Raw genomic sequence first — 9,832 nt, 5'->3', positions numbered from 1 at the left:
TCCTCGCCGGTGCCGGCGCCGGCGGCGTCTCGCACGCCACCAGGTCGGAGCTGCTGCGGAAGTGCGCGGCGCAGCTGGACGACGTGGCAGTGGAGGATTTGGTGTTTCCGGGGTTGGGGGGAGGCTCGGCGTACAACGTGGATCTGGTGACGGAGGTGGTGGAGAACTTCATGACGACGTGCCGGAGGCAGGCGGCGGCGCCGGAGGGGGGGCGGGTCGTGGCGGCGCTGAGGAAGGTCGGGAGGTTCGTTGATCGGTATCTTCAGGTGGTGACCAGGGATGTGAACATGCCTTTTTCCAAGTTCGTGACTTTGGCTGAGTGTGTAGTGCCTCATCTGGGAAGAGAGACTATGATTATTTTGCCTAACCTAATGAAACTATGGCTATTTTGCAAAAGCCATAGTTTGAATTGGCTAGTTCATGCCATTTTTCCTAATGTTAAATGCTTCAATGCTTACCATATAGTTTATGAATCCAATACCACATTTATTGTAACATTTTTTTAAACTTGTATAGTACTAAATTTCTCATAAGTCAATATCTTTCTCCATTGCTAAATAGCTAATAAGGAATTAATTAATCAACCGCAACTCTGTTGAATTATAATAACCATGACTCATTTTGATTATTTTATCCTAAATTATAACAAATATATGTTTTTGATAGATACTACATTGGGAGTTGATTGAAGTAATTAATTAGATTAAAAAAAGCTGAATTTTTTTTAACACATTTAAAACTCATATAGTCCTTAAATTGTTATATATGTGAGGTTTTGGTTCATAAACTAATTGAACAAGAAAAATGGACCTACACTAGTTGTTGTTTAAACATGTTCGTTCTTCTTCAAATCTTCGTACGAGATCTCTTCGATCCTATAGACTAGGAAGTGCATATCAATAAAATATGATATTATTTTTTTTATCTATCATATATTTTAATCTGTATTTACTAAACGTGTATGATACCTAGTTTTTTCTTTCCTCAGTTCGTCCTCATTTGCCAATAACACAAACAATGAAGACACAAGTGACGTCGTCGTTAGTACACCATTTAAATAAATCACGGAATTGAAACCGAGAAACCATCAATGGATATCCAAATTAATGGTAGCTGAAAAGAAAATTCCTAAGAAAAATACTCAAACTGGAATGAGACACCAAAGCATGGTGTTAATTGATTCGGAGGTCAGCACTTCTTAACATTAAGATTTACTTTTTTTTTTTAAATAAAAATAACACTTCTAACACATTCTTTTTTAAGGCAAACAAGATAAGAGGAACAATATTCAACCACGACATTGAACCTCTCCAAAACACTCTAGAACTGGGTAAAACCTATCACGTTTCAAATGCAATAGTAGCAGACGAGAAACCTTCATACAAATTATACGGAACGGAAACTCATTTGACGTTCAGAAGAGACATAAAAATTGTGAAGTCCAAGAAAATAACACAGCTATGGTGGAAAGATTGTACGAATTCACTTCACTCGATTTGTGCAAGAATTTCGTTGATACAACAACTGCATTAAGTATGTACTTTATTATTTCTTTTATTATAAACTGTTAATTCATTTATTCAAATTAATGTCTTACTTTATTTCATTGTATTTAATCTCCTATAACATCGATTCTTTTGCAGATGCTGTAGGAGTGTGATAAACATTTCAAAACAAGAAAAGAAAAATGACGTTGATTTCTATGAGATAACTTTGATTGATCAAAGGTTTGTTTCGAATACATTTCTCCTACACCTTATTTATTCATTATTATTTTCTAACAGTGTTACACATTTCTGTCAGTTTTTATGTTATCAGGCTAGCGTTGTGAGATAATTTTTGCGACCAACGAAGCAAACCGAATTTCAGCTATGATACCTTGAAACTGTTTTGATAGCTGAAATTAATTTGATTTGCTTCATTGGTCGCAAAATTATCCCACAACGCTAGCCTGATAACATCAAAACTGACAGAAATGTATAACACTGTTAGAAAATAGTAATGAATAAATAAAGTGTAGGAGAAATGTATTCGAAACAAACCTTTGATCAATCAAAGTTATCTGACAAAAATCAACGTCATTTTTCTTTTCTTGTTTTGAAATGTTTATCACGACTCTTACAACACCTGCAAAAGAATCGATGTTAAAGTAGATTAAATAAAAGGAAATAAAGTACGACATTAATTTGAATAAAGGAATTAACAATTTATAATAAAATAAATAATAAAGTACATACTTAATGCAGTTGTTGTATCAACGGAATTCTTGCACAAATCGAGTGAAGTGAATTCGTACAATCCTTCCGCCATAGTTGTGTTATCTTCTTGGACTTCATCAATTTGTGTCTCTCTTCTGAACGTCAAATGCGTCTCCGTTCCGTATAATTTGAATGAAGGTTTCTCGTCTGCTACTATTGCATTTGAAACGTTATAGGTTTTACCCAATTCTAGAGTGTTTTGGAGAGGTTCAATGTCGTGGTTGAATATTGTTCATCTTATCTTGTTTGCCTTAAAAACTGTTTTGTTAGAAGTGTTATTTTTGTTTAAAAGGAAATTATAATGTTTGGAAGCGCTGACCTCCGAATCAATCAACACCATGCTTTGGTGTCTCGTTCCAGTTTGAATATTTTTCTTAGGACTTTGCTTTTCGGCCACCGTTAATTTGGATGTCCATTGATGGTCTCTCGGTTTCAATTCCTTGATTAATTTAGATGGTGTACTAACGGCGACATCACTTGTTTCTTCATTGTTTGTGTTATTGGCAAATGATGACAAACTGTGGAAAGAAAAAAGAAGTTCATACACGTTTAGTAAATACAGATTAAAATATATGATAGATAAAAAATATTAGCAGACGATTTTTTTTTTAATTTGTAAGAGTGTAGGGCAAGAAAATATTATAACATACCTGGATGATGACGAGGAGGACATATTTGTGAATACTATTGGTGCAAAAGTTAAACAACGTTATAAGCTGGATTATAACAACGCTTTTTTTTGTAAGGGAAAGAATATAACAACGCTATTAGGAAAATATATATATATATATATATATATATATATATATATATATACACACACACACACACGTAGTTGACAAAATCTTTAGCATTTATATAAGAAAAAAAACAATACAATAAGCTACAGATTTGTATTTAATATTCTGTATTCAAAGATTATGCGTGTGTGTGTTCATATATATATATATATATATATATATATATATATATATATATATATATATACTAGGATATAGAACGTGCTTCGCACGTGTGGACATAGAAGTTATTTTAGAACGGCATTGCAAAATTGTATTTAAGTTTTCTCTCAACGTACTCTACATACTAATTTCAGCCAAATCGTTCACCTATGCTTTCATATATTTGAAGCTACATTTTCCTCTTCATGATTCATGACTCGTTCTTCATTAGCTCATCTCAAGGCACGCCGTGCCTATCCCATCAATTCGAAGTCCTACGTGGGTCAGTGCACAGATTCATTGCAACATCACATACATCAGTCTCTTAAAACAAAGATTGAGAAACTCATGCTTTTAGTCGAGAACAATCCACATTGCAAAAAATATAAGGATATCTCACACCCGGATACTCCGAACCTGAGGCCGACTCTCGATCCTTAAGGAGGGATCATGACTTCAATTTTGAAACAGACAAGGCTTTAAGCAATGTCAACTCAGCCTCGATCATTGGACAGATAAGCAAAGAGAGGTAGGGTTGCACCACCCAATTTGAGTGTGCATCCTTATACTCCGAGAGTGGAGAAGCAACATATTCCTTTGTGCAATCTGTCAGACCTCAGATAAGAGAAGATAGTGTATGAGAGTATAACATGAATGATGGGGCTTTGCAAATGATTAAAATAAAACATGCCTAGAGAATCTGATTAACAAATGTTGATGCTAATGGTCAGAGTAACAGAGTCAAACGAGTACTTTGTTGCACTTGAGTATAGCATATCTGCCAAATTTTGCATAAACATAAGATGAACTAAGGACAGACTTATAATCTATAACTGATACTCCGTTAAAGCCGTATCTGAACACCCAAAATCACGAATCACCCACAGTAAGAAGGTGAAAAGAGAAACACAAACTTCTTATCAAGTCATAACTGTAATTCTTGTTCGTACAAGTTCATTATATGACGATTAGAAAACGGAAAGTCATCACACACCACCCTTGTAATAAAAGACATTGTGAATAAAAGCGAAATAAGAAGTGTAATATTTTAGACCCGAAAAAAAGTCAATTACTAAGTCATTAATGGCATCCTTGGATTACTTTTTCGGCGTTAGAATAACACAGTTGACAAAAGATTTATCGAACTCCTCGTTGTTGAAAGAACATGGGAAAACACAGTTGAGAAGATCGTCTAGTTAGGTATTATCTTCAATTCATGGAATTATTATATATGCTGGAAGTTTGATATTTTCTTCATCATCGATATACTCAGTTCCAACTCCAATAGTTAAAAAAAAAAAAAAAAAAAACTGTAAAATTCTTCACCAAAACTTGCTTGATATTGTGATGAAGCCTATATTTAACTAAAGAAGACCACGAGTATCAGTGAATCTGTTATACTAATATATATCCGCAAAAAAACGTGCTTATCTATCAATATATTATCATATCTAAATACTAAAGTGATGCAAGAGAAGAGAAACAGACGACAATGACATGTAGGAACAAACAACCCTTGTAATCAATGATGAGCGATTACTCTGTTCATTAGTATTAATAATTTCAAAATAGATTACCGAAAAAGTATAAACATATCCAGATGATTATAGCGTAATTACCAGAAATAGTTGTATGACGACCCATGTAAAGAACAACGGACCAAGTAGAGAAGAAAAGTCAAGTCTCAGCTGTCTTTGAACTTTGGGCATTTCTTTGAGAAATTCACATTGAATTTTTGTGCCCGGTCCTTGCAGAAATTGTAGGTTTCACCCTGTGATGTTGTCAATTTTATAATAAGAATGGAATAGCATCAAAAGTAAAATAACTTGATTTTATAACATGTCGTTCTTGATAAGATTTATAAGGTCAACAGTTACTCGTATCTCGTGATACTCACCTGAAAAGAATCATCATATACATCAACTACACCTTCATCTTCCTTTTAGCAATCTTTCATGTCATTTACATAAGCATGACTATCGGAATATTAAAGGTTTTTTAATTTTTATTTTTATTTTTTTGCATATCATAGTGATGTTTATGGAAAAAGTGTGAATATGAGATAAATAGGCATTAAGTCCGTGAATGGCTATATTAAAAAAAGAATGCTTACCTTTATCAATTATGTGCTAAAAAAAATTTGCTGACTTCTCTGCTTGTTCAAACCCAGATGAAGAATTTAAACTCTGAAACAACAATGGAGGCAATGCGAGTGAAAAGAAATCAAGAAGAAAGTGGCTGTGAATGTCTCCTGATCGGCGGAAGAGAATATACCGTCATAGCTGATCTTGATTCGAGGTCCGGTTCGAGTCGGAAGCGCACGTCGGGTGAGCGCGGGGACAGAGAGACAACAGGCGAGAGGGAGAGATGGCGGCGCCTGGTCGCTGGTCGCGCGGTCGGCAGAGGCGCGCGCGCAGTCAGTGAAAGAGGGAGGAAGAGAAAGAGAGCGGTGAGGTGTGACGAGGGAGATAGGCGGTGAGGAAGAATGGAGAAGAAGAAATAAGGTGAATCAATTTGATTGAGTAAGGTGAATAAAATTTATATAAGTGTAATGAACAGTAAATCATCGTCGTGATTTATAGTATAAAGTAGATATATACACGCACACGCGTAGTTGACAAAATCTTTAGCATTTATATAAGAAAAAAAACAATACAATAAGCTACAGATTTGTATTTAATATTCTGTATTCAAAGATTATGCGTTTGTGTGTTCATATTCCTAAGTGTAATATATCCTTAATTGATTCCTATATGTGCTATAAATGTCGTTAGCATAATCTCATATAAGCAAGAAAGATTCATAAAAACAAGGCTTTCTGAATTTCCTCACCTTTTTAAATACGTACCAATTTTTAAAAACTAACCTGCTGAATTAGAGTCTGCAATTATATTACACTTACGAATATGAATTATTTAGGCAATTTGAATATCGTGCAATTTACTCACCTTGTCAAAAGGAGTATTCAATTTCTAATATTTAGAAATCTATATTTGATTGGAAAGAATCTATATTCATATTCATTGCCTACTCGTCTTATTTTGTGTGTTCCTCAAGTTTTAAATTGCCTAAATAATTCATATTCTAAAGTGTAATATATCCTTAATTGATTCCAATATGTGCTATAAATGTCGTTAGCATAGTATAATATTTAAGCAAGAAAGATTCATAAAAACAAGGCTTTCTGAATTTACTCACCTTTTTAAAATACGTACCAATTTTTAAAAACTAACCGGCTGAATTAGAGTTTGCAATTATATTACACTTAAGAATATGAATTATTTAGGCAATTTGAATATCGTGCAATTTACTCACCTTGTCAAAAGGAGTATTCCATTTCTAATATTTAGAAATCTATATTTGATTGGAAAGAAATCTATATTCATATTCATTGCCTACTCGTCTTATTTTGTGTGTTCCTAAAGTTTTATCGAATATATTCGGTTTCCATTTATGAATAAGTTATATACATGTAAATTATACATGTGAATAAACGATTTTTTTACATGACAATAAACATTCAGCTCTTTGATTTCCTTATACATGTCAATAAACGATTTTTTTTAAGGTTAATTGCATTTCAAAATGGTTGGTTAGTTTTATTGTTAATTATTGACACCAATTGCGTAGATCACGTTGTCATTAAAATTATGAGAGTACTACGAAATTATGTTATATTAAAAATATAAAGCGGAGATCACCTTGTCATTAAAATTATGAGTACTACGAAATTATCTTATATTAAAAATAGAAACAATATAACGTTCTTTAGTAGATCCTTTAGTTAAAGGTTGCATAAATAATTCATATTCTTGAGTGTAATATATACTTAATTGATTCTTATATGTGCTGAAAATTGTGTTTAAAAATGTCAAACCATGGGTATAAAATTGTTTTTGAATAACGTGAAAAATCAAACAAAATTATACAATATACTGATCTAAGACATTAGTGAGCAATAATGACTTTCTCTCATGTGTTTAAATTCAGATATATATATAATAAAGAGTGATAGGAGTTTTTCAAAAAAAAAAAAATCATGACTATCCTGGTTTATTTTTATTGTTGTTTCACACAAAATAGATAATAAAGTATATCTTTCTAGACAAATATGAGCTTTCAACCTAAGATTTTCCATAACATGAATTGTTCGGACATCGGACCAACTTCACAAACATTGTCTTTATTGCTTATTTCTTCGACTAAATCGAAGCACCACTTAGTCACTGCAAAATAGTTGCCCAATTGTGATATAGAAAATTAGGTTTAAAAAAAATGAGATTTGCCTCATGCTTGGTACCTGAAATGGACTTGTTTTTGGCTGTTCTATTTCTTGTAAAAAAATAGACTCACAAATCTGGTAAGAAAACAAATTAGCTTAATTAAAATAATTGTGGGGAGATTTATTGCTTGTGTAGTAAAAGAGAAACGTACCAAAGTGAAATGAATTTCACAATAGTCGCTATAAACATTCAGCTAGTCTTAGCACATCATGAAACACAATATTTTTTTGTACAACTAACATCAGAGCTTGTTGATTCTGGATTTAAGAATACTTTGACGGATTTTTTTTTTGCTCGTGACAGTGCAACATAAAGCTGACCGTGTGAGAAAACAGGATGAGGAAAGTATAGTCCGACAAAATTAAGTGTCTGGCCTAGGGTTTTATTAATGGTTATAGCAAAACACAATTGAATAGGGAATTGAGTTCGCTTAAATGCAAATGGATTTTGTTGTGACTCCAGTCGTAAAAATGGAATTCTTGGAAGAAAAACCTGATTTCCTTTGTGTTGTCCATTTGATATTTCTGCTTTGATAATATTTGGCAAAAATCGTCGGCAGACAAGTCTTGTTCCATTTGATAATCATTTGGCTGAATTTAAATTCCTCAATAATATGATAGGGCAATTTTTTTTTCAATCGAAATTGATGTGGAGGAATTCCATTTGGGGTTAATGTGTTCAAGAAATCACTTTGAAATGTATGTTCGGTGGCATCAATGCAATCATCGAAATTGTAGTAGGGTTGAATATCACCTTTAAAAATAATTTATCTAATGAGGAACATTTGAAATGGAAAATTGTATGAATCAATTTAAAATGAAAGAATTGAAAAAGGGTAAGACAACTTTAATACCTGGAAATAAATCTATGATCACATCATTAATTGCGTCAACAGAATCATTTTTGAGTGAAAGAATAATACTATTCATATCATGAGATGAACCCATATGCACGTTTGACAAATTCGGGAAAACCTAACCAAAGAAAATAAAAAGATAATTATTAGGTAACAAAAAATTTATTCAAAGTAAGATATACTTGAATGAAATTTGTTTTTAATACCCGATTGATGAGCTCGAGAAGTGATGTCTTCTCGTCAATAAACTTAAGAAGCATATCACTTGGAATTTTTATGCAATCATCATTGTTGATGGCTCCATCATCAATTTCGAGCAAATAATCATAAAATTATGTATCAGTACTTGCTCTTATGTTATGATGAAGTTTGTATCTTTGGAAAGAGTTCCATATGTAAGATTTGACAAGTGATGCATTCGCCACATCATAATGATTACCACGAGTAACAACAGGCAAAACTTGTCAAAAATCACTGCAAAGACCACAATTTTTCCACCAAATGGAAGTGTGGAAGAATTTAAGTCTTGCAACAATCTATCAACGGCTTCAATAGAAAAACGATGCATCATTGGAGCTTCATCCCAAATGATAAGTTTTGCAATATGTAGTAGATTTGAAAGCCCCGATTGTTTGCTGACATTACATTGCATCGATTCCTTGACATCAAGTGGGATCTTGAAACGAAAGTGAGCCGTTCGACCTCCTGGTAAAATACTGGCTGCAACACTAGAGGAAGCTGTCGCCAACGCAATAAAACCACGTTTTCTAATTGCAGCAAGCAAAACACAATAGAGAAAACTTTTCCTTGTGCCTCCAGGACCATCGACAAATATAACTGCTGGAGAGTTCAGTTCCACACAACGCATGACATGATCAAATACGACTCTTTGTTATGCATTTAATCTATCAGCCGATTGAATGTCTGCCGACGAGATTGGTATTTGTTGTTCATCGTCAATAATTTTAGCACTTATTTCATGAGCACCCGCTGTGACAAAGGCTGGAGCAATAGAATAACCATTTATATTTCTTCCAAGCATCTCAAGCATGTATTGTATTTCTTTAAGAGCTAAATGTTCTGCATTTTCTGCTGATAGACCCTTGTGGCAGAAATCAGCTATCATCTCTTGCTTGAATCTTGACCAAATTGAAGATGGATTCTCAAGCTCACAGTACACCAACAAAATAACAAACAACCGACGTAGTTGCGATGGCATCCCAAAAAGTGTGGCTTCCTCAAAACAAATTCCATAATGATATCTCTAAAAGACCACGAGCTAAGCATGCGTCTCTAAAAGTTTCAGCAACAACTGAATTAAAACTTCGTAAATCTTCAAAAGAGGTAGGACCTTTGCAATGAGATAATAGTAAACGCAAATAATATCTCTCTCCTTCTGCTGGCCCCACGGAAACCATTCTGCCAATGACATGTTATTTTTTTCTTTTCAGCCAAATTTTTCGTCCCTTGTGCCACACAAAATGTTCGGGTATT

The 9,832-nt window shown here is 33.6% G+C and overlaps 1 long non-coding RNA gene across 2 annotated transcripts; it reads right to left on the bottom strand.

Annotated features, from left to right (window-relative positions):
- Positions 1-3,221: 3,221 nt before the first annotated feature.
- On the bottom strand, positions 3,222-5,612 carry LOC149402234 (uncharacterized). Of its 2 annotated transcripts, none has more exons than XR_016296142.1 (4): positions 5,474-5,612; positions 5,313-5,385; positions 4,819-4,970; positions 3,222-3,814 (listed from the first exon to the last, which is right to left on the bottom strand). It is a non-coding gene; the product is annotated as an uncharacterized LOC149402234 (long non-coding RNA). The 2 variants fall into 2 exon arrangements; XR_016296143.1 differs by having other exon boundaries at positions 3,222-3,805.
- Between the last annotated feature and the right edge of the window lie 4,220 nt (positions 5,613-9,832).

This window comes from Urtica dioica, chromosome 3 (genome assembly GCF_054948205.1).
Source record: "Urtica dioica subsp. dioica isolate 48M chromosome 3, U.dioica_male_clone48M_v1_H2, whole genome shotgun sequence".
Lineage (NCBI taxonomy): Eukaryota > Viridiplantae > Streptophyta > Magnoliopsida > Rosales > Urticaceae > Urtica > Urtica dioica.
Note: the sequence above shows the minus strand (reverse complement) of the source record. Positions and strands in the feature narration are given on the sequence as shown.